The sequence below is a fragment of the Vicugna pacos genome, chromosome 1 (genome assembly GCF_048564905.1).
Source record: "Vicugna pacos chromosome 1, VicPac4, whole genome shotgun sequence".
NCBI lineage: Eukaryota > Metazoa > Chordata > Mammalia > Artiodactyla > Camelidae > Vicugna > Vicugna pacos.
Window position 1 is genome coordinate 27,451,966 of NC_132987.1, and position 24,518 is coordinate 27,476,483.

The window sequence follows — 24,518 nt, forward strand, 5'->3', positions numbered from 1 at the left end:
GGCTCGGGTGGAGTCTGAAGGGGGCGCAGAACCTAGTGCTGGGCTGTTAAGGGTGTTTGAACCAGTCCGTGGTCCTGCTTCCCAGGGTGGGGAGAAGGTGAGCTCTTACTTTATTATCCGACCTGCCGATGCCCTCGTTGAACTGAGCGCCTCTGACTTGCTAGCAGGCCCAGAAGGGAGTTTGTGGGCAGCGTTGGCTAAAAGGAGAGTTCGAGATCACCAGAATCTAGAAATGCCAGAAATGTGGCTTGGGTCCTGAAGCCCCCGGAAAACAGTGGGTGACTCTCCAATGCAACGCATCCTCATCTTTGAGATCCCGCTGAAGGCCAAGACTTTGATGCAAGGTGTTGGCGCTTACCCTGCAAGCCCAGCCGAAGTCCTAGAGAGGGCATGACGGCCCAGAGGGAACCACAAGTTAACGTGTACTGTGCGTTCTGAGTTAAATTGCTTTTCTGCATACTTTGAGCCATTGACAGGGGAACTAGGGGAAAGAGCTGCACAGCTGTGAATCGGACGATTCTTTGTAAGAGAAACAGTGGGAAGGAAGAACGGTCAGGACTGGGTGAAGAACGGTGCCCACCACTTAACCGTCTGTGTGACTTTGGACAAGGTCTTTCATTTCTCTGTGCCTCAATTTCCTCATTTGAACAAGTGGACTAAAAACACTACCTATCTTATACGTGGGATAATGAGGATTAAATGAGTTTGATATATGCCAAGAACCTGGCCCATCATAGTCACTGCTTAAATGTTAGGTATTATTTTTAAAAATAGTGTTAGTTAATGTTTAATATTAATGAATATTGGTGAATAAAATCTGTCCAAGAAATATACTGTTAGAGCCTGGAAGAAAGAAAGTCTAATCTTGTACAGGGCAGCTAGAAAGACTACATGCATGGAATTGGTGGAATTTAATCTAAATCCGAAGAAAATTAATAGATGTGATGTCATTCATACATTCAGTAAATGTTTCCTGAGCATTTATTATGTACCAGCCACTGTTTGGGCTCTGAGAATGGTTCCAATTTAGTCTCCTTTTAGTAAGAGAGCAATGCCCATAACCAAAACACTCATGGAAGAGGATTTCAAATGACTAGGTATGTTGAGGGTAGGGGTGAAGACATCGTAGCAGCTAAACCACAGTGAGAGATGCGATGGGATTTGGGGATAGGGTGGGGAGGTGCATGACCACCTCAGTTGGCCTGATAAGACCTTTACCTCAGTGACAAAGAGTAATCCCTGTAGGTTTTTGAAAGGTGCTATAACATGGCTGGATCTCAGTTTTTGAAACGGTGCTCTGCAGAATACAAAATGATGATAACTGATCTTTATTGAGCGTCTACTATGTGCTGGGCATGGATGGTTCTAAGGACTTTGCAACAATCCTGCAGGATGGCTACTATTGTCATCATCTCCATTTTACAGTTGAGGAGACTGAGACACATGGAAATGAATTTGCTCAGGATCACTGAGCTGATCTTATTGGAACAGCTCCAGAGCCCTCCTTCTTAGCTACTAATCTATATCCCTTTCAATTATACCCGACTCCTACTTATAGTCTTGTTAAGGAGTTAAGATTAGCACACTCAGCACAGTTAGAAAACAGTTACACAGCCAGTAATAAAGCATTGAATTTCGTGGGCCCACTTTACATAAATTCTTTCCTTAGCTGGCCTTGAGATGAAAAAATGGAATCATATTCTGTTTATTCCATTTTTGCCTTTTTATAGCATAGAGAACACAATAGTGACAACAGGAAAAAAATCACCCAGAGTTTCACTTTTAATTGGAGAAAATATAATACTTTCCACTTTTAATTTAACACCCAAGCAAGTGGAATTTATTAGCAGAATTAATTTTCTTTCCCTCCAGCACTGGCCTCTCAGCACCGCTGCCCGCCATTCCCAGGTCTTACTAGCTCTCACTGGAGAAGTAGGGTCCTCACCCTTGCCATGTTCACGGGAGTTCCAGACAGCTAGGCCCTGGTTGTTTAAGAAGCAGTTTAATTTTGGAGGTGTTGAAACAAAGAACAGGAAAAGCAATTCTCTGCAGAGAGAATTTGGTTTATTTAAAAAAAAAATACAACTAACTCATCCACTCTTACCCTGACAGATGCCTCCTGTGGTATGGAGACATTTCTTGTTTCTTCCTTTACATCATTGCACTTCCGGTTAAGTTGATCAGAGTGATTTACAAAAATCTTCCTCTGGGCAGTTGCTGAAGGTAAGTGGGGTGAGAGCAGACAGGCCTGCTGGTTGACCCACATCAGTGACCTCTTCAGGCTGCCAGGCTGGCCTTTCAAGTCCTCTTTCCTTCTTCCTCCTTCCTTGGGGCTTTTGAATCAGACAAAGGTGGCCTTTGCACACTGGGCATCGTGAGCCAGGACACATTCTCAGGAGGGCATGTGTGCTGAGCTGAGTTCTTGTGTTTATTTGCCCTTGGGAGTTGCTGCTGTTGCTGGGTGACTTTGTGGCCTGGGGAGGGCAGCGGGGAGGGTCCAGCTTTTCGTTATCTCCTGATTCATGACGCATTTACCACATCTGCTGGACGATGGGTTGGCTTTCTTCCCCCACCGAGTCCTGGATTGCACAAAGGGGAAGTGTGAAGCAGGACACTGCTCCTTAACCCATCTCCCCCTGTGCTACCCTTTGAAGACTAGGGATACACTGAGGAGTCCTTCTTTCCTTAAAATATCAGGGTGGGTCTTGATAGTGACCCCTAATCTCACCTAAACTGCTGAGCTCAATGAGAAATAACTCAAGCTAGGCAGGTGAACTCTTGCTGGTCTTTCTGTAACTTATAAATTGTGTGGTTTTGCAAATTGGGCAACTTCTGCAGTCAGGCAAATGGTGTGCATTTTCAGAGCGAAGTGTGGTCGGCTTTTTCTGTTTAGATTTAGAGATGACTCAGGAGGGCATTGGAACTGGCTGCATGGAAATTTCTGATAAGGGGAAAGCTTGTGGGAAATTTGGAGGTGACTGTGAAGCCCCTTGGTAATTATGGTAGGAACTTTTACCTTTAGAAAGTACTTTAGTTTCTGGGGTAATTTCCCTGTGCTCAAACATCTTTTGAGTAATGAAGGGGCATTTAAGGCAAGTCTTTCTTGAACAACCACCATGAACTTAGTACTGTGCATTGCACGGAGTAAGTATATGCCTTTGCATTATTATAATTTAAAAAATTTTTTTTTTGGTTGGGGAGAGGTAATTTGGTTGGTTGGTTGGTTGGTTTGTTTATTTAATGGAGGTACTGGGGATGGAATCCAGGACCTTGTACATGCTAAGCATTCACTCATCCACTGAGCTATATCCTCCCCTCTTTGCATTTTTTTTGTATCCATACTTAGGTCATATTGCTCTAGTGTTCACCATATGCTATAGGTACTGTTCTCAGCACTTTACGTATTTTAATTCTTTTAATCCCCACAATGTCTCCTATAAGGTAGATGTTTATAGATGACAAAACTGAAGTATGGAGAAGCCAAGTCGCTTGTAGTAAGCAGCCTTTAAGATGGCTCCAGTGAGCTCCCCTCCTGGTGTCTGCCCTCTGTATGATTCCCTCCCTTCAGGTGAGAGCCAGAGTGCTCACTTTAAATGAATAGATAAAGGTCAAAGTGATAGAATGCCGCTTCTGAGGTTACGTTAGAAAAGACTGAGACTTCTGTTTAGCTCTTTCTCCCTGTCTCCTTCTTCGAGGCCTCTCTGTGGGCGAAGCCCACTGTCACATTACGTGTAGCCCTATGAAAAGCCTCACACCACAAGGAACTGATGTGGCTGGTCAACAGCCAGCAAACACTCCAGGCCTGGCTGACAGTTTGAGTGCACTTGTGAGACCCTGAGCCAGAGGATCCAGCTGAGCTGATGCACAGAAACTGAGATAATAAATGCCTGTGGTTGTTAGGTTTTAAGTTTTTAACTAAGTTTGGGGCAGTTTGTTATATAGCAACAATATACAACTGATGCACTGGTCTGAGGTCCAAAAGCTTGTATGTAAAAAGACATGCAAAGTACAGACCCTCTGTGGAGAAAAGGGAACTTTCCTACACTGTTGGTAGTACTGCAGTTAGGTGCAGCCATTACGGAAAACAGTATGGAGATTCCTTAAAAAAGCTTAAAATAGACTTACCCTGTGATACACCAGTCCCACTCCTGAGCATGTATCTGGAGGGCACTCTAATTTGAAAAGTATTCCAGTATTCATAGCAGCACTGTTAACAATAACCAAGACATGGAAACAACCTAAATGTTCATTGACAGATGACTGGATAAAGAAGTTGTGGTATATTTATACAATGGAATACTACTCAGCCATAAAAAGAATGAAATAAGGCCATTTGCAGCAACATGGATGGACCTGGAGATCATTATAAGTGAAGTAAGCCAGAAGGAGAAAGAAAAATACCATGTGATATCACTTATATGTGGAATCTTAAAAAAAAAAAGAGACACGAATTGAACTTATTTACAAAACAGAAACAGACTCACAGACATAGAAAACAAACTTATGGTTACCAGGGGAGAAAATGGGGAATCGAGGGGTATACTGGGAGTTTGGGATTTGCAGATACACACTACTATATATAAAATAGGTAAACAATAAGGTTCTACTGTATAGCACAGGGAACTATAGTCAATATCTTGTAGTAACTTATAATGGAAAAGAATCTGAAAAAGAATATGTATACATATATATGTATATAACTGAAACACTATGCCGTACACCAGAAATTAACACAACATTGTAAACCAACTATACTTCAGTTAAAAAAAAACAGCAAACACAAAGTATAGCCTCTCTACTTTGTTTCTCTTAAACTGTTTTTATTATAATGCTACTTAGGTACATAGAAACAAATCTAGGAATAAGATTTTTATGATTATTGTTATATACAGGAAAAATAGTTAAAAATGGAATAGTAAAAAATCTGAATTAATGTTTTATTTTGATTTAAATTCACATTTTTAAATGGTAATTTCATGTGATGGGAGATGTGCTAAAATGAAATCATCATTTAGTTTAGAAACAACCTCAATATTCATCAACACAGAAACGAACTATGTAAAGCCATCCTCCAGCATCCTCTACAATTTGGAAGAGGTCTCCAAGATAAATTACTATATGGGAAAAGCAAGCTGCAACCAAGAAAACCCCAAATGATCCCATTGATAAAGAAAGAACCAAGCAAAACAAAATTACATTTCTTCATGTGTGTGAAAGGGCGTAGAAAAGTCTGGAAGGAGTGAACTGATGACAGTGATGGCTTCTGGGGAAAGAGTGTGATTGGATGTGGGGGAGCTTTGCTTTGTATTTTCCATATTTCTGTAATTTCTTTTTTTTCTTTTCTTTCTCTATTTTTTCCTTTTTTTTTTTTTTTTGCAATGGGAATTTATTCATGTGTTTCATATGTGATTAAAAGAAAAGTGTTGTCCTTGTCTTTCTAGGACCAATTTAGTGTAGAATTTATTTAGCTGTAGGGTCAGTGCCAAAATGTGAGAGTGAGACATGAAAGATCAGCCAGCTAGAGGAGGTGGTCCCTGCACTGCTGTGGAAAGGACCAGGAGCTTCAGTCAGGGTTTAGGTCTTGGAAATGACTTGCTGAAGCTGGTATTTTAGTAAGAGTAACTCAAAAGTAGTGTGTGTGTAGAACTTGGAGACCATGGAGAGAAGGAAATAGACAGGCTAGGGGGCCCAGAGCTTTAAAGGAGGCTTCCTGGGACAAGCAGAAATTCAATCCTGGGGCAGAGATGAGGGTAGAGCTGTGAGCCAAATAGTTGTGGCCATCAGTCAGCTGACCAAGTCAATAGTGTCATGTTTGGAGGCCAGGGATAAAATCAAACCCAGGCTTGACTTCTTGGGGAGTTAGTAGCCCAGAGGGGAACAATATTAATGATGGCTCATTCTTAACACAGCGCTTACTCTGCGTCTGAAGCCCTTTTAAGCACCTAACGTCTAATCCTCATAAGAACCTTATGAGGAATGTACTGTTACCCTGTTTCATAGATGAAGAAAGTATGGATTTTGGAGGTTTAATGTCTTGGCTTCATGATACAGCTGGTACATGGCAGAACCAGGATTTGGATCCAGGTGGTGTTAACTCCAGTATCTGTGCTCTTCACTACCAGAAATTCTTTGGAAACTCTAGTACAGTGTGATAAATGCCATAATAGAATTGGGAAAGGAGAGGAGGATGAAATTGGTGCTTCTTGGACAAGCATGAGGGTGATACTAAGAAAAAAGGACATTATTTGGGTCTTGAAGTAAGAATGTGACAAGCAAAGATGGGGGTGAAGAATGCAGCCCAGAGGGAGGGACAGTATACGTGAAGGTGTGAGCTCTTAAAACTTACTTCCCCGGGGATCTCCTGTCCCGTCTCCTTTATGCATTCCCTAATCAGACCCCTGCTTGCCTCCTCTTTCTGAACTGTTGAGGTGGAGTTGCATGTCAGGCTGCTCTCCTAGGGCTGTTTATTCTTAGATCTCTCCCTTCATGAGACAAACAACATTTAGTCCTTAGTGGGACATGAAGAAAGGCAAAGGGGAAAGAAGCCCCAATACTTCCCCACTTCTTCTTGCGTCCCTAGACCTAATCTGGGATTCCCCAGAGAGCCCCATCCATGTGGGGCCCAACGTGGAATGTGCATCATTGAGAGCCAGCAAAACTGACAGAAGCTCAAGGCCTCAAATAATACATTCCTCTCCTTCAACATCAATTTCGTCAGATTAAAAATCCAATAACAGGCTGTCACTGAGTCTGAGAAAAGAGATGGTCATAAAAAGGAGAATCTGATTCCATAATGGAAAGCAGGTGATTTTTAAAATTGGTTTCTCCAGCTGTCTGTGCGACTGAAATTCAGAAAAGGCAGAAAAACATGTGCATGTATCTTTCTCCTCAGTTCTCCTGACTTCCCCCACCTACTGTCCTTCCCCTTCTGTTTTCTTGGAGTTTGGTGCCTGGCCTCATTATTGAGCCCGTTTGCCTGGCTGGGACTCAGGGAGTCATCCTCACTTCTCCCTCCTACCAGCCCAGCCTAGTCCTCTCCTCAGCATCCCACGACCTGCCCTCCACACCATCCCTGCTGCCCTGCGTAAGTTATCTGGGCACTCTGCCTCCTGCCACCCTGTCACTGGTCTCCCTCTTCCAGCACCGTTTTTTGCCACCTCTAAAGCACAAGTATAAATAACCTGTAAAATCAATGGCTGGATACCATGTAATAACATGTGAATTATTTGTTTACCTTATCGCTGCATTCACCAAGTATAAAAGTAAGCGCTTCCTGTGTGCCCTGCCTTGGGTTAAGTCTGCCTAGGCTCTTTTGATCGCATGGTACTTATTTCAGACGAATGCAGGGGGCCGCACATGGAAAACAAGGATATGCAGTGCTAGCAGGCCTTGACATTGGAATCAGAAACTGGAAAGCCTCCAGGAAAAGGCAGCTTGTGCTCTCCACTTCTTCCTCATAAAAAGTCTATTTGTTTTTCTTCCTCTTTCTACAAACTGGCTCTCGCTTCTTCCCCAAGCACAGAGTCAAAGGTAGTCAGCCTGCACATTTTGAGTTTATGGTCCTCCTAGTCCAGTTCCCTCCGCTGAAGGATCCTACACTACAAGATCTCAGCTTCGCGCCCAGGTCTCAGGAGAGGATCTGACTGGCTCAGCTTCATTCAGCTGACCTTTCCCTGTCCAATCGGCAGCCATGCTCAATGCAGACATGGCCACTAGTTGCTCACCTATGTCTGGAGGAAAGAATTCTGAGAAGGGGAGTTTGAGGCTGGCCAGATGCTCCAAAAGGTATCTGTTAGGTTGTCTATTGTCTGTAGGGAAGGACATGATCTATAGCTTCTCAGCACTTAGACCCCATTGGAGAAATTGAGAGGTGAATTGGGGTTGCTTAAAACAAATGTAAAAATCTTTGATTTTGTGGAAAGAACTTGGAGTTAATGATGGAAGTCTTGACATTAAGGAAGCACACACAAGTCTTTGAGTTTTGGACAAAATTTTTTTTTCAAATAAGAATAGAAGTTTCATCAGTTCCTAATAGGAAGGAGTGAGGGCAGTAAAGACTCCTTCCTAGGGTAGATTCAATTTTCAGTGGTGAGAGTTGAGATTAAGTGTGTAAAGTGGAAACATTCACTGGAAGGATTTGAATACCAGATAAACAAGCTTAGACTTACCTCATTAAGGACAGTGAATTGGGGTGGTTAAATAGAAACTGAGTGTGTTCTGGAATCAGACACTTGTACATTTGACGCTGTCTTTTCTTGTAGTTCATGTGATTTGAGCAAATTCCTTACTACAGAATCTCAGTATCCTCATCTAGAAAATAAAGATAATAGTGCCAGCCTGTAGTGGGCATCTGTTGTTTTTCTATGCCCAGCATCCATCCCCACTCCTGACAGAATTGCAGAACCACTCTGTGGTTTGTGTAGAATTGACCCTGAACTCCCAGCTTGGGATTGAAGCAATGATTCTGGCCAGAGCTACCCATTTAGCACCTTCCTCAAGACACTTTACTTCTATCTGTTGGAAATTGTTGTAATTCATATACTACAGATCTGTGATATCTGGTATGAATGGTACCTCCTACATGTAGTGCTTTATGTGCTACACAATCTGACTAACTGTACAAAGTTGCTCTGATCCTGACCTACTAAAGCAGTATGATCCTGGTCACAGATCAGGAAAAAGGGGGTGACCCAAGCCTGGCCAGTGGGAGGTAACTGAACCACATAATGAGTCTATCTGAGAATAATTCCAGCACAGCAGAGAAGAGAGCTGAGAGATAAGCATAAATGTATCATGTGAGCTCCTTGATCCAGCTATGCCTGAAGCTATAGGGTTACTACTGGATTTTGTCAGTTCCATTATCTAATAATTGTTCAGAGAGACAGTTCTCCATGGGTCCCTCTTGCTCCTAACATCTTACTAAGTGTGGTAAGAACCCAAGGCACTGACCACTCTTTGCTGGACCATTTTTCAGAGTTATCTTTACAAAGAACAGCTTGAATGATGAAGTGATGTCTGCCTCCAGGACAAATAGGTTTTCTTATTGCTTGCAAGGAAAGTGATAGATTTCCCAAGCTCAGTGTTCCTCGGCTGTGATGCAAACCTACTGTGTGCAGAGGATCCATCTGAGCCAAATTACATCACCCCCAAAGGACTCAGAGGTCAAGGGGACCAAAGTAAATATGCTGATGCATGTGCTGTTTGTTGTGCCATGAGTAGTGAAGTCCTTTGTCTCTGACCCAGGCGTTTTGTGTCTTCTGCTAGTGTCTATGGAATAGTAACAGGCTAACTTATTAGCTTGTAATTAGGGTAAAAATTAAATACCAGACCTCCTTCCTTTTTTTTTTAAGCAAAAAAGAATTGAGATTTTGTCATTTGCAACAAAAAGTTGTAACAAATTGTCTCCTACATCAATTGAGAAAACTTTTAATTTATACTGGGCTCCCAGGTATGTGTAGTCCTATGATAGATTGTTTTACTGAACAACTTCATTGAAGTTTAATCGCCATACAATAAACCACACATATTTAAAGAATATAATTTGGTAAGTTTTGACCTATATATGCACCAGTGAAACTTTACCACAATTAGGGTAATAAAGCTAAAGATAGACCATTTTTCCTCTTAGCATGCTCATTTTTAACATTTTATTATGAAAATATTAAAACATACACAATGGTAGAGAAAACAGTATAATAAACACCAGGTACTCATCACTCGTCATAACAACATTCTGCTATTTTTGTTTCATTTACCTCTCTCCTACTTTTATTTCCTGGAATATTTTAAAGCAAATTCCAGATACACTATTTTACACATCAGTAGTTCAGCATGCATCTTTAACAGATAAGAACTTCTTTTCTTTACTATAACCACTGTAGTATTATCACAGCCAACAACATTAACAGTAATTTTTTCATATTATCCAAAAGACAGTCACTGGTATTCAGTTTCCCCAAGTGACTACAAAAATATCTTTATGTAGGTTGATTTTTGAAATCAAAATTCAAACGAGGTCCACAGATTGCATTTATGCAGAATAATATGTCCCTTAAGAATCCTTTATAAAAACTTCTCCTCCCCTTTTTCCCCCTTACCACTTATTTGTTGAAGAAACTGAATCCTTCACCAATTCTAGATGAGGTTAATCGTATTCTTTGATGGGGACAGGTGTTCCTCTGGTTCCCTCATTTCCACAAAACTGGGAGTTGGGTTGAGAGCTGCACTGTCCATGTGGCAACACTAGCCATTTGTGGTGATTAGGCATTTTCAACATGGTTAATCTGAACTGAAATGTGCTGTCGGTGTAAGATACACACTTTCAAAAGTTACGAAGACTTACTATGAAAACAGAAAATGTAGAACAATTTATTAATGTTTTTATTCTGATTATGTATTAAAATGATAATACTTTGGATATATTAGCCAAATAAAATACACAAAAATTAATTTGACCTCTTTATTGTTGTTTTCAAAAAATGCAGTTACTAGAAAATTTTAAATCACGCATATAACTTGTATTCTTTCCACTGGACAGTGCTGGCCTGGAGGTTTAATTAGATTCAGATTCTTTTTTTTTTTTCCTTTTTCTTTTTTGACAAGAGTACTCCCAGTGTGGTGATGTGGTGTACTTCTTCTTGCACCACATCTGGAGACACATATAATCCAGCTGCCCTTTTTTTTAATGATGTTAAGATTGATCAATGGTGAGAAAGTGAGAAGCCGGTCCTGACGGGAGTGGGCCTGGCATTCACAGCTAAAACATTGGTGTTCTGTTGAGCATCACAAATTTCACAGAACGTCAACAGCACGCAAGATCGCTCTGTGACTGTAATGGAGCAAGAGAAAAATATAACGATTCCATAATCATGTCTGAGCATATGTGACAAAAAGAATATTGCCCAAACCACAAAACTCCCTTCCTTATAGGCTAATATGAGTGACTGTTGCTTCTTGACAAATTACAGCTTTAGCTTCACATTGTTCTCCTGCCTTTTAGATGAGAATTATTAAAATACACTATAATAGAATCACCTTGCTCCTGACAGCATCCAATTAAGAGCAAAGCCCTGTTTCCTTGAACTATCCCTCAAACCACTATCAAGTCCAAATCTTATCAGTCCTTTCTGACATCCTTTTATTGAGACCTCCGTGGCTCCCTTTGGTGTGAGTTCTCCCTTGTTGCAGTGAGACAGTAGACACAACCTTGTTTGAATACAGGTGTGTTTCTAGTAGACTGTGACTAGAGAGCATTGATGGTGGGTTTAGGAAGTGATGGTGGGTTTATCAAGTTTGATTGTTAGATTTTTAAGCAAAGGTGCAACTTAATGCAATTAGATATTTTGGGAATTACAGTTAGTAGCTATTGGTAACCTTTGTGATACTGGACTTACCAGTTTTAAACAATTACTGAAGCCTTTTTACAAACAGGCCTAAGCCTATCTGGCCATTGCGTTAGTGTACTAGGGCTGCTGTAAAAAAGTACCATACACCAGGTCCTTAAATAACAGTCTCACAGTTGTCTCGCAGTTCTGGAAGGTGGAAGCCCAAGATCAAGGTATTGGCAGGGCTGGTTCCTTCTGAGGGCTGAGACAGATCTGTTCCATGCCTCTCCCCTGGCGTCTGGTGGTTTGATGGCAATCCTTGTGTTCCTTGGTTTATAGACACATTACCCTCATCTTTGCATTTCATGTGCGTTCTTTCTGTGTCTCTATCTCCAAATATCCCCCTTTTTATAAGGACATCAGTCATATTGGATGAGAGCCCTTCCTAATTTCATTTTAACCTAATTACCTCTGTGAAGATTCTGTCTCCAGATAAGGTCACATTCTGAGAAACTGAGGGTTAGGACTTCAACATACGCATTTTTCAAGGATACAATTCAACTCATGATAGTCATTCATAACTATTAGATCCTCTCAGGTAGGCATCGATAGCCACCAATCTTAGAGGTAAGTAACAGTGGGTACTTCTGACAGTCTCATTGTAACTAGTTTATATTTGAAGTGAGTGAATTCTTTAACCAAATTCTATACATATATGGACATTTATTAATAGGTAGGTTCAGGAGTAGTTCACACAACCTGTTCTACAATCTTAGGAAGTCTCAGTTCTCTTCACTTTTGAGGCTCTAATCATATCTTGTATGAAAGATTTATCTGAGACAGAGGCCCCAGCTAGAGGCAGGATTCAGTTAACCTTATAGTGGTATCAGCCAACCGGAATCCTATGAAATCAGGGCTGGACATTGGATCATTTCTGATTCTAGCTCTGGGTGTCATCCTTATGGGCAAAGGTGAGGAGTGTGTCTGAAACATTTTATCTTGAACAGCACCCACGTCACCAATGGCAGTCCATTCATAGTATCCATTATGCTACTAAACGAGTCACTAATTTCACCAATGAAAGCCTGTTAATGACATTTATCATAATTAGTAAAGCCTCTGGTGCTGATTGAAGGTAGCTGAAGCCTTGCGATACTCCTCTCTGGTGTGTGGCATTTTGATTAAGTGCCAGCTGTGAATTCTTGATTAGAGCAACCAATTGTCCCAAGAGTGTACCTGGAGACTAACAAACACACATAGTCTGAGCTGAAGTGTTTAAAGTAAATTACACACATCATAACCTGGCCACACCATTTTCAGAGTGTGCTTGGGAGGGTGCAGGATAAATGAATACATGCTGGAGTGTAAAGACCGTGGAACCCGGTCAAGTGTGCCCTGGATCAGCAGTCTTTGTGACCTTGAGCAAATCATTTACATTTGCTGGGTTGCAGTTTCTTTATCTAGAAATGAATGAGAAGCCTGAATGAAGTGATCCTTTAACTTCCCTTTGGCGCTTAAATTCTACAATTCAATTCCAAGAGCTAATAATTCAACAGATATAAAATAATATAATATAAACTGAATACACAGCTGCTCAGAGGAAATGGTATAAAGGTGAGATTGGATTAGTCAAGGAAGACTTTTGGGGAAAGTAAGGCAAAACTAGTTCCTAGTGAATTATTTTATTTGACAACGTATGTGAGCTTGCTTGCTTGCTTCCCTTTCCCTTTCCCTTTCCCTTTCCCTTTCTCTTTCTCTTTCTCTCTTTCTCTTTCTCTCTCTCTTTCTCTTTCTCTTTCTCTTTCTCTTTCTCTTTCTTTCTTTCCTTTTTTTTTTTAAACCTATAATAAACCCATTGACCTGTGTAGGTCAAAATGATTCTTGGCACTCTTAAGACTCATACTTGGGTTTATTAGATCCCATTTAAGGTGACTTTGTTAGCTTTTAGAATTTGTGGTTGGTGAGGAGGCAGAGTGTTGGTTTTGCTTGCTTGAAGTTGACAGGCTCTTCCACTGCGGATCTGTGTGCTGGCTTCAACTCAAAAAAGTCACGTGTCCTGCTAAGCTCTGCGCCTTCACTAGTGATATTTGTAGTAAAATGGCTATTTACATGACTAAAGTCTGAACAAAGACACACATTCCTTTCTGGTCAGTAAGAAAAGGGAAGAGCATTCTGATTTCATATACCTTGATTAAAACATTCAAGTCCTAAACATGGCCACAGGCATGCAATTCAGATGAACCCCACAGGCGAATCAGCTGTACTTCCTTCAGCCGGCTGTGCTTCACAGTACTTCCCAGACTTCCTGCGCAGGGATGCTCGAGGAGGACGGAGCTGCTTTCCTTTTTCTGGGATGGACAGAAAGGAGGATGGGACAAACTGCAGTGTCCACAAGGGCCAGGCAGGTAAAGTCAGCAAATGAAGCTGGCTGATATGAATCAGTGGGATATGAAGGGGCAGTCCTGGCCCCATCAAAGAGTAAGGCTACCAGCCAGCCCTTGTGGGCAGTGCCAGCGCCAACTGTACATCCAAGGTTGCCAGATGTTCTGGCATGTCCAGGGTTGCCAGATACTGCAATATTTTGTCCTTCCCTAAAGCTGGAAATACAGATTTTTATGTAACAGTTCTTGATTGTTGAATATTTATAGTGAATTCAACCTTTTTAAAGCTTCATAGGCTGAACAAAACATCTATCTGTTCAATGTGAACATTTAATCCATTTGTTTTTCATGGGGAACAAAAGGGCTTTAGATGCACCTGGGAACAAAGTTCAGCAAAAACACTTGGCTGCATAATGTTGGGTAGATATTTAAGATATCTGAGCCTTATTTTTCTTGGTGTAGATGAGGGTATTTCCCCCTATTTAGTAGGGTTACTGTGAATATTGCATGAGAAAGGGTATTTGACAAGGCATGCGAATACACCTGGGATTTAGTTCAGTAAGTGAGGTACTTGTGTTTGTTCTTTTCAGACACCTGTTAAGCCAATGGATATAGATTGGGTGCTCATAGGTCAAATCCAGCCCACAGATCCTTTTTAAAAAAATGAATATATAGTTAACATATAACATTATATTCACTTCAGGTATATAACCTAATGATGTGGTATTTGCATATATTGTGAAATGATCACCACAATAACCCTCATTAACACCTGTCGCATGTGGTTTCACATTTATTTTCTTATGATGAGAACTTTTTAAGACACAAATCCTGTACAAAATTTTTTTTTGTGATTTTTGTTTTCTCCTGGATTTCATTATGCCCGCCACCATTCTGCTTACCCTCAAGACTGAGCATAAACAGGGTAGTTTACCCAGAGGAATGTCCATCTTCTCTTCTTTGCTCACCATGATCTGGCTGTGTCTCAGGTTGTCAGTTCATTGTTACTCTACCCAGTAATGTACCATTAGAATGAAATAATAATAATAGACTACTTATGAAACTGCATGCAGCTCCTATGATAAACCTAAAATACAAGCATTGCCATTGGGCCGTTATTTTAATCCTGTTGTCAGTGTATCGAAGACTTTGCTCCCTGTCTCTGTGGCTGCAGTGGGTGTGCTAGCACTTCTAACTTTCTTAATTTTTTTTTGTTTGTTTGTTTGTTTTGTTACGTCAAAGTCACAGAGTATCTTCTGTTTAAAGAGCAGAATCCCCTGGCAACTTTTATCTCTGCATTACAAAATAATTACATTGAGGGCACAGTAAACTTTGCTGTTAAACGTGAGACTAGACAGTTTATAGTAACCCATCCTTTTCAAGGTTTTACAAGCATGTTTCAATATTCCAATCTTATTTGAACTTCAAAGCAACTCTGTTTCTATCCCCATTTCACATTGTGGAAAGTGAAATGCACTGAAGAAATTAGACTTGCCCGGGGTTACAAAGCTCACAAATCCCTTTTTAGGGCAGCCTCCAGTTTTCCGGAGTGGCAGTCTCCTCCCTTGAGATGAGGCACTTCAGTTGGTCACTGTCCCCACCAATCTGCTAGTTTCAGTTTTGCTACATGCCTGAGCCTTTAGCCATCTGAGTGTGACCCCAGCATATAGACTATACACCTGACCCTGAATGGCTTATAGTGACCCTGACGGCTGTGTTTCCAATTCCTACTGCACCAAACTCTGTTAAGTGATAAGAAGCTTGATAATGCTGACTGTGGAGAGTCAACAGAGACATCATCACCTAGACAGAGACTGGCCAGTGAAATCAAAATAATAGTAAATTCAAACTAGTGGTTTTATATGGCTTTAGCTAGCCATGGCACCATAGCATAAATGCTCATTTCCCCAGAACAGCGTGATATATAATCTAGCAAATAGTGTTTCCTCTAGCAAATAATAATTAGCAGATACATGCTACTATATATAGAATAGATAAACAATCAGTATATATATAGCACATATTCAATATCTTGTAGTAGCCTATAAAAAGAATATGAAAAAGAATAGATTGTGTGTGTATATATATACACACACACACACACACACACACATATATATATATATAACTGAATCATTATGCTGTACACCAGAAACTAACACAACATTGTAAATGAACTATACTTCAATTTAAAAAAAAAAGGGGGTTTTATCACAGGGGTTTGGGAAATATCATGGCTTCCCCGAGAAACGGTTGTGGAAAGACTTCCCCCTGTGGCTTGACAGTAGGCAGTATGGAAGTGAACGCAGCAGCCATGAAAATATGCACAAGTCCCAGATCCTGGGCCTCAGTGAAATATAATGGGTGTCTGGTGGATCTTAACATTTTCAAGCCTGCAAAATTGTGATTCGGGGAGTTGTAAGCAGTTTATGCTTCCTAGGGTAGAGTTTGCAATTTGCCTTTGGGGCTATGTCAATTAGAGTCATTTGGAGTAAGCACCAGAAACAGACTTCGGCTGATTTTACCAAAAGGGGTTTTATTGAGAGGCTATGGGGTAGCTTAGAGAACAGGAATGAAAATGGGTGAACTGTGGTCTTTGATAGAATAGGAAACAGGTGGCAAGAGCTTCCACGCAATCTCTTTGGGACTGCTCGTAGGGTGAATGATCATTCATCTTTAGCCTCAGAATCACTCAGCTCAAAGTTTGGATTGAAGGGAAGAATGTTTGATTTTCTACTGGGTCTCCCACGCGTGCATGGAAGGAAGTGCTCTTTGATTGGCACTCTCACCATGACTGCCTGCCATGGAGCTGCATAGTCAATTTCTGATGCTAATTCCAGAAGATGAGGGCACAATGCCAAGAAGGCATCTTCCCTTTGTTCCAGGAGGGACTACTTCCCCAGACCTATTGGTTAAACAACGAAGGCAAATATCTACTCTTTTAGGGTATGGGATTCAACTAGACGTGAGTCAGAGTCCTAGGAAAGAGCATCAGACTGTCTTAAGATTGGGTCAGGTGTCCTCACTTGCTACAAGGTTACTGTTGTAAGCAGCTTGTTACCTTAAGAGGCAAACTGAGTGATTAAAAAGCTTTGAGCAAGGTTTTGTATATTCAAATTAACTGAGAGGATGTTCAATACTGGCAGGAACCCTAATTCACTCCAGGGGAGAAAAAATGAATTCTGACTGTTGAGACTGAGAAGGGGTGGGGCATGCAGAGTTCGGCCTCCTTTTCTCTCTGGAAGCCAGTTGGCAGACAGGAAGCTGAGGTGAATCGGGCAGTGCACTCTAGTGCGGAGGTTCTTAAAGAAGTGTCCTTAGAACACAGGGCGTCCTTGGGACTCTCTCTGGGGAGGGGTCAGCCAGATCAGAAGTGTTCTCATAACAATGTAAGATGTTGTTTGCCTTTTTCACTGTGTTGACATTTGCACTGATGGTGCAAACACAAAGGGGGGTGAAACTGCTTGTGCCTTAGCATCAGTCAGGACACCAAACTGTCCTAGTAGTCACTGTGTTCTTTCTTGCCACACTCAGGAAAAGGGGGGGAAAACCCAAAGGGTTTCATTTAAAAATGACTTTGGTGAACATTGTTAATATTCTTACACCAGTGGTTGAGTGTACTTCTGCTGCATCCTGGAATGCAGTGGTTGTCTAGAGGAAAAACATTTGTGTTCTTGTCTGAGATGGGAGCTGAATGATATTCAGAACATCATTTTACTTGCTATTCATTACTGGCCAGCAAACTAGGATTATTCAGACTTGGGCATTTGGGAAACATTTTTCTCTTACGAAGTGACTGTCGCTTCAAGGTAACTGAGAGTATTTGTTGCTAATGATGAAACTGTGTTTACAAGCAAAAATTAGAATTTTAGAAAACTTGTATCTGCCACTGTAGGCTTGACAGGATTTTAGTACTTAAAAGACTTTTCTGATAGTACTGGTGGTGATATAAATGAATGTGATTTTTGGATACTGTCAATGAAATGAGGCAGCATTTGGAAGATCAGCTTGATTCAGTGAAACAAAACTTAAAAATATTTAATGCAAATGTTCCAAAGATTCCTTCAAACTGCAAGATAGGTCAGAGAATTTTAATGTAACAGTTTGTAAAGTTCATTGATTTAGTTTTATATTCCACATTGCAGTTAACCTTTAAAAAACAACCACTTGTTGAGTTTTGGTGTAGTATCAAAGCAGAATATCCACAAATATCTTAAAATATTAAAATACTCTTTTCCAACTAGGAATCTTTCTTTGTGAGGTTAGATTTTCTTGATACACTTCAACCAAAACATATTATAAAACAAAGTCAACGCAGAAGTCACTGTGAGAATCTAGCTGTCTTCTGTTAAGCCAGACATCAAGGTTGTAAAAATATGTAACAATTATACTCTTATTTTAAAAGAATTCTTTTTGAAAATATAATTATTTTTATAAATATGCTATTTATGTTAAATTTAATGGATTTATTATTGTTATTGAAAAGTGAATTAGTACATAAATATTTAAAATTTCATCAGTTTTAACTTCTAGTGTGGTAAATAGCCATAGATTTGATCCAGATATACAAAAGCTTTTTAAATTCCTCAATAATTTTTTAAGAATTTAAAGGGGTCCTGAGGCCAAAAAGCTTGAGACAACTGTTCTAGTTGAATTCTTTTCACATGGAAGGAATTATCAGGAGTAGGAAAAAAGATTTCTCTCTTTAACAAGTGAGGAGCCTGTCTCCTTGGAAGACATTGTTTCTTGGCCACTGAGAGTTATTCACGTCTGACAATACAGGCTGAAAAACCAAATATTTACTTTCTAAACATCCATACTTTCCATCTACCCATCCATACCCAGTGGCAGCCATGTGACCCAGTTTTAGACCAAAGATTGTAGAAGACGCTTTGGTGGCCTGTCCAACTCTCCTTTACTGGGACAACATACCTGTCCCCGAGCTGCTATGAAATGCCCTCCGCCAGCGGGAGCCTCCCATCTAGGAAATGACTAGGAGATTATGTCACATACCCTCGTCAGCCTGCAGCCAATGGCTGACTAACACGGCAATTTGAAAGCCAAAACTCCTTGCCTCAATATGAGATGACTCTGTGGTAGGATCAGGCTGAGGTGAGATTTCAGCTGAACCCACATCCTTGCCTAGCTTCTTCCCTCTGCTTTCTTGACTTCCTTAAGAGTTTTACTGAAAACACTCCCACAATAAGTTACTTACACAAGAGCCCACATTTCAGCTTCTAGAGAAACCAGACAGACATGAGAAGAAGTCAGTGGGAGTACCTTTCTGGGAAAGTATTTACTTTCTTGATTAAAAAAACAGAATGGGGAACATATGCAGTAGGCATGGCCCCTCCCCCTTCTTATTGCCTTGAACATCGCTGTGATGTCTGGAGCTAGAACTCCCATCTTGTGGCTAAGAGGCAATAGACATGAAGGAAAGGCAGAGAGAGTCCTAGGTCCAGTGCTAGCAGCTCCTACTTCCAAACTTTTTTATGTGAGAAAAATAAATCATACTTGCTTAGGTGACTTTAAATTAGTATTTTTGTTGTTTGCAATTGAATGCATTACTATCTGACAGAGTTATTGTGAGACTGTAATGAGAAAATAAAGGGCCTCACATATCACAAACATGCAAAAGATAGTAATTTTCTTTTCCCTCATCTCTTCCCAAATTAGTTTTCCTGGTTGGAGTTTATGGAAGCCCAAATGAGATTACTCAATACCTTTGTATATTATATGTCAAAGTTCACCCTTCCTAAGCAACTCATATTTTTGAACCAATGCCCTGATTAAGAGAGGGATAACTCAATAATAGGAAGTAGTCACGAATTTTGTCTTTCCTCCCCTACATTTCAGCTGTGGATGGTCTTGTGTGTTGGGAGGGTTGACCCAGCTCATTGCTTTACTATCTCCTAAAGACTCAAGGAAAAATACTTTTACATTAAAAAAAAAGTGTTATCATTTTGGGCTCATATTGGCTAACTCTTCAAGTTTATAATAATAGCACCAATATTTATACTAAAGTAGAAGACTACGTTTGGGTGGCTCTGGTGCCAGGGACAGTAGAACCTCTGTTTGGATTGTGATCCCATGTATGTATCACAGCACCTCCTTGTTTGGGGGCCACCATTCTTGTTCTGTGCACATGCATCTTATTATTTATGGAAATAAAGCTTATCCTCAGAGTAATGAATCTACTAATGACAGGGACATATTGTTTGAAATGCACTGAGTGCCTCAGGATTACGTGCTATTAAATCATGTAATTCAACACGATTTAGCAAATTTTTATTGAGCGCCCACTGTGTGCTAGACACAGGGAGGCCTGTGGCCATGAATCAGCCGTGGCCTGCCTTTCCAGAACCAAGATCTGTGGGGTGGCAGACATATATACCCAGGTCACTTGGATACAGGATTGGTGCTACAATAAAGATGCCAACAAAGTTCTTGAGACTTTTGAGTAGGGGGGAAGAAGAGATTCATTTCACTTTAGGGGTTAATAAAGACATCCAGTCATCAGGGAGAAAAGCAAATGACCTCCATTTGGGCTTATTTTTCTTTCACCTAGTTATGTCTCGTGATTATTAAAGTATAAAATCCTCTCACGTAGTGTAACTTAAATGAATCCTCACACCACCATGGAGTGGGTTTCTTGTGTAAATTTATACATAAAGGGGTAAACCGAGGCTCAGCAAAATTTAAAGTACTCATGGACTTTGAATGACAGAGGATCCAGGTATTCTAAGCCTGGATTTAGTTCTTTCTCTGTAGACCAGTGGTTTTTAGAGAGCACACTACTGCTTCTCAAGTGAGGCTCCACGTTAGAACCTGCTGGGAGGATTTTAAAATGCCCATGCCCAGACTGTACTCCAGACCAGTTACATCAGGCTTTCTAGGGCTGGGCCCCTGGCAGCAGTGTTTTGGTTTTTTTTTTCTTTTTTAAATCAATTAATTACCTAATTATTTTTAAATTGTGGTGAAATACAGATAACATAAATCTTACCCTCTTAACCATTTTTGAGTCTAATGTTCAGTGGCATAAAGTACATGGACACTGTGATGCCACCGTCACCACCATCTGTCCACTGACCTCTTCATCTTGCAAAATCAAAGTTCTGTACCCATTAAACAATAACCCCCCATTACCTCCTTTCCCCAGCCCCTTGCAACCATCATTCTACTTTCTTTATGAATTTGATGACTTTAGGTACCTTATATAATTAGAGTCATACAGTATTTGTCTTTTTGTCACTGGCTTATTTGACTTCAGTAAGGTTCATCCATGTTGTCCCCGGGTGTCCAAATTGCCTTCCTTTTTAAGAGCAAATGAGAGCCCCTTATCTTTTTACACCATATTTTGTTTATCCATTCATTGTTAACGGACAGTTGGTTTGTTTCCACCTTGTGGCTGTTGTGAATGATGCTGCTATGAACATGGGTGACCCTGCTTTAAATTCTTTTAGGTATGTATCTAGAAACGGAATTACTGGATCACATGGTAATTCTGTTTTTAATTTGTTGAGGAATCACCAGATGGTTTTCTATAGTAGTTGCACCATTTTACATTCCCACCAACAGCGTGTCATTTTTTTTTTTAAAGCTCCCTACTGATTTCAGTAGACAATCAAGGTTGAGCACCCCTGTGATAGACTGACTTCCTCAAGGCCAAGGCTCTATTTTATTCACCTTTGTATCCACAGCACTCTGCACCAAGCCTGGCAAATTGCATCATGGCCCTTGTGTTGAATGGACTTCCTCCATGTTTTGTTCATTTTATTTCTACATAACTTTTGTGATCCTATAGCTAGAACCAGTTTTCCCTATAAGACAAATGTATTGACAGACCTCTGGAGTTTTCCTCGGTTCTGAGCATGTCTTCCTGCCCTAGGCACATGTGTTCTTTGGTATTGCAGACACCAAGCATACTAGGAGGAGTTGCTTCTTCTAAACCAAATGAAAAGGCAGGGGGTATAGCTCAGTGGTAGAGTTCATGCCTAGCATGCACAAGGTCCTGGGTCCAATCCCTAGTACCTCCTCTAAAAATAAATAAATAAAAACCTAATTGCCTCCCCCATAAAAAATTAAATAAAAATAAACCAAATGGAAGACGAAAAATAAAACAAGAGAAAGGCAGGCTGCCAGATTTTCGTCAGGTCTGGAGCACATGCACCCACAATTTTCCGTCACTAACTGAAGATCTTCTAGATATGGCTTCTTGATTAAGTTTCTTTACCAGCCTCTCCCCCATCCTAGTTCTTGCAAACCAGGAAGAAGCTTTTATTGCTTAAAACAAATTGTATTTTCCTTGTTGGAAATAAATAACAATCTCCTCAAACTAAGAGAAGGTTTGGGAACTTGATCCATAATCATCTTCACCAGAGAGAATCTGCCCATCCCCCCCACAACCACCCTGGCCACACACACATCTTATTAAGAATGAGAGTCTGTGAGTTTGTGTCGGGCGGGTGATAGAGGAAGAGAGAGAAACATTATCAAGAAGGGAGGCCAAAAGTCACTGTATTCAGTGTCTCTGTTTTCTCTTTGGGTTGTTGTCAAGAATGATTTATTTAATCATCTTGATTTAGAAGACTTTTAGTGTCAGGGAACTGTCTTTTTTATTGCTTCTGTCTCCTGCTGGCCTTTCCTGGGCCTCTTAGATTTCCATCAAGCTATTGGCATTCTGTCTGAATCAGAAGCAGGCAAAGGTCTTTTTCTTAGATATGCAGCACGGTGTATTCTACCTGGGACCAGAGATGAAGAGTTACGGTTGTTTAGAATTAAGAGAGACTTTGAGAGATGGGCTTCTAGTCCAACCTTATTTGGCTTTCAGACACTGTGATGTAGCTGGTTAGCAGCAAAGTTGAGACAAGGACCCAAGTCTTCTCTCACTGAGTCCATTACTTTTGCTGTATTCTATGCTTGCATTCACTGATTTTTTCATTCAGTATTTATTGAGTATCTATTATATTTTAGGTACAGTACTGGGCATTGGGGGAAGAGCAACGCAGACATGTTTCCTATTCTTCTGATCTCTGGTGGAGGAGAGAGCTAATTAATCATGCAGTGCAGTACAAAGGGAGGCACCCAACCTCCTTTGTGGGGGGTACTTCTTGGAGGAAGTGACGGTTAATCTAAAACCTGATGAGTAGGTATGAGCTCGCTAAGGGAAAGGTAGAGGGTGTCCCAGGAAGAACAAAGAATACATGCAAAGGCCCCAGACAGAAAAGAGTGGTGCATTTGAAGAACTGAAAGAAATTCAGAGTCGGAGAGGTAAGCCAGGCCTAGATCAGGTAAGTTCTTGTAGGCCATCCTGAAGACTGTGAACTTCATTCTGAAAGCAGTGGGGATCTGTGCAAAGGTGTAAGCAGGATTTTTATAAGATCAGAATTGCATTCAGAAGGTTCATTCTCACTGCCTTATGGAGAATGGGTCGGAGGTAGGCCAGACCAGAGAAAGAGAGACCAATTAGGAGCCCCTTGTGAGAATCCAGATGAGAGAACATGATGGCTTGGACCAAGTTTGTTGCTGAGGGGGTAGAAAGAAGTGAGCAGATTTCAGAGGTATGCCTGTGATGGCTTGACCATGGGAGGTGCTGAGCCAAATGGGTGCCATATCCTGGGAAGGACTCAGAGGCAGAGGATGAGGTCTGAGGGGTAAAGATGGAGACAGTGATGGATGTTGATGCTGAAATGACTTCTGGACTTACTCACACATCTTTTTAAAAATTGATTGATTGATTGATTCATTGAAGTATGGTTGACTTAAAATGTTGTGTTAGTTTCTGGTGTACAGCATAGTGATTCAGTTATACATATATATATTCTTTTTCATTATAGGTTATTAAGAGATATTGAATATAGTTCCCTGTACTATATAGTAGGTCCTTGTTGTTTATCTATTTTATATGTAGTAGTTTGTATCTGCTATCCCAAACTCTTAATTTATCCCTCCCTCCACACACATCTTAAGTTGACATACCAAATATATGCCTGTGTGGGGCTGAACTGCATTCCCCTCAAATTCATTTGCTGAAGCCCTAACCCTCCAGTACCTCAGAGTGTTACTGTATTTGAAGACAGGGCCTTTAAAGAGGTAATTAAGTTAAAGTGAGGCTATTAAGGGTGGGACCTAATCCAAGTTGACTGTGTTCTTAAAAGAAGAGGAAATCTGGACACACAAAGAGACACCAGGGATGTGCACACAGAGGACACAGTGGAAAGGCCGCCATCTGCAAGTCAAAGAGAGGCGTCTGAAGAAGCCAAACCTGCCAACACCTTGATCTTGGACTTCCAGCTTCCAGAACCATGAGAAATAAATTTTCACTGTTCAAGCCATTGAGTCTGTGATATTTTGTTATGGCAGCCTGAGCAGACTAATACGATGCCATAGACAAGTAAATAATTTCTCTCTCCTTCCAGTGAATTCTCTTTAAATGAAGATATTTGTAGTTGGATGTAAGGGTCTGCAGAGAGCTTTGAAGTCCTCAGCATTTGGATGTAATGGAATCTACAAGAGGATGGAGTGACCCACAGTGTGTGGGTAGAGAAGAGAGGGGGCAGGCCTAGGCCTGAATGAGAAGTGGGGGGAATCCAGATCCCCAGAGCCATGGGAACTCAGGAAGGGTGTGATCAAGGTGTCAGAGGCAAGTGAGTTGTAGCTTGGAGAGCACTTTGAGGGGTGCAATGGGAGGTAGGCAGGCTGTGGGGGCTGAGGAGCAGGAGATGAGGAGCTCAAGATGGTGAGATAGACGTGCTTACAAGCAGATTGGCTTGGTGAGAAGACTGATGTTCAGAGCAGAACCTGGAGTGGGGCC